The sequence below is a fragment of the Echinops telfairi genome, unplaced genomic scaffold (assembly GCF_000313985.2).
Source record: "Echinops telfairi isolate 266 unplaced genomic scaffold, ASM31398v2 ScPeMD7_7469;HRSCAF=8507_1, whole genome shotgun sequence".
NCBI classification, from domain to species: domain Eukaryota; kingdom Metazoa; phylum Chordata; class Mammalia; order Afrosoricida; family Tenrecidae; genus Echinops; species Echinops telfairi.
In genome coordinates, this window is record NW_022111373.1 from 136,635,370 (window position 1) to 136,636,647 (window position 1,278).

A 1,278-nucleotide genomic window follows, 5' to 3' on the forward strand; every position below is an offset into this window, starting at 1 on the left:
CACTGCTATCAAGTCCACCCCAGGCCTGGGGGTCCCATGTGGGGACTGTGCTCTGGAGAGTTTCCAAAGACTGATGGTGTTTGTTTGTTTGCGAAGACATCACCAGCCCTTTCCTACAAGGAACTTCTCTGTGGACTTGAACCTCTGACCTTTCAGCAACAGCCGAGTTGTTAATGGTCCTCAGAGCCTACTGCCATCGACAGGGTAGATTCTGACTCATGGCATGCCTCCATAGGGTTTCTGAGGCGCTAAGACTTTTCAGGACCCGACAGCCTCAACTCTCCCCCAATGAATGGCTCATGGGGGTTGAACTGCCAACCTTGTGGACAGCAAGTTCGTCTTACTAAGTCCCATCTGCACCTCCAAGGCTCTTCAGGGGGTTTATAAGATGGAGAGTCTTGAGTTTTAAATTTTATTTTATTTTAATTCATGTCAGGTTCATTCCAATAGTCCCCCGTGGCCAATGACCTACACGTATTTTGATGGCAGGTGGGTTTGGTAAAGAGTTTTACCTTCTACGGGGGAATTTCTTAAAGTTCGTGAACAAATCCATCATCTTTTCCTTCCATTTTCCCCTGACTTTTTTTGAAGCCTCCTCGTCCATATCTAAACAGGATAAAGAAGCTCTGTGCTCCCAGAGATAGAAGTGAAGTAGAAATGAGTTTGAGAGGACAAAAGAGAAAGGTGTTCAGGTGTGAGAGAGGCAGTGGAGACTTCGAGCCAGCCCTTCGGGAGACGTGTTGGGCAGGCAGCTCTTGCCCATTCCTGGAATCTTTTCAGTGGGTCAGACGTGAGTTTAATGTTGGGTCTACTTTGATTCTACAATTCACATAAGCTCTACCCCGACCGCTGCCGCGCCGCCATCATGGATACCAGCCGTGTGCAGCCCATCAAGCTGGCCAGAGTCACCAAAGTGCTGGGCCGGACCTGCTCCCAGGGACAGTGCACGCAGGTGCACGTGAAGTTCATGGACCACACGAGCCGCGCCAACATCTATCACACGAAAGGCCCTGTACACGAGGCGACACGCTCACCCTGTTGGAGCTGGAGAGAGAAGCTCGGAGGCTGCACTGAGGCGCTGCCGGGTCTCGGATGTCTGGTCGACCACTTGATCAATGGGGATGAGCTGCGTCTATTGAATAAAGCGTTGATATTGTATGAAAAAAGAATTCACACTCATTTGAAGGAAATAGAAGCACAAGGAGATTTGGCGTAATACTGTATTTGGAAAGCTCTTCTTAAATATTTAAATAGATGACATTCAGACTCTGTGTATGA

General features: G+C 48.8%; 1 pseudogene; it reads left to right on the plus strand.

Moving 5' to 3' along the window:
* The first annotated feature begins 865 nt into the window (after positions 1-865).
* Positions 866-1,074, plus strand: LOC115873762 (annotated as a pseudogene).
* The last annotated feature ends 204 nt before the right edge of the window (positions 1,075-1,278 follow it).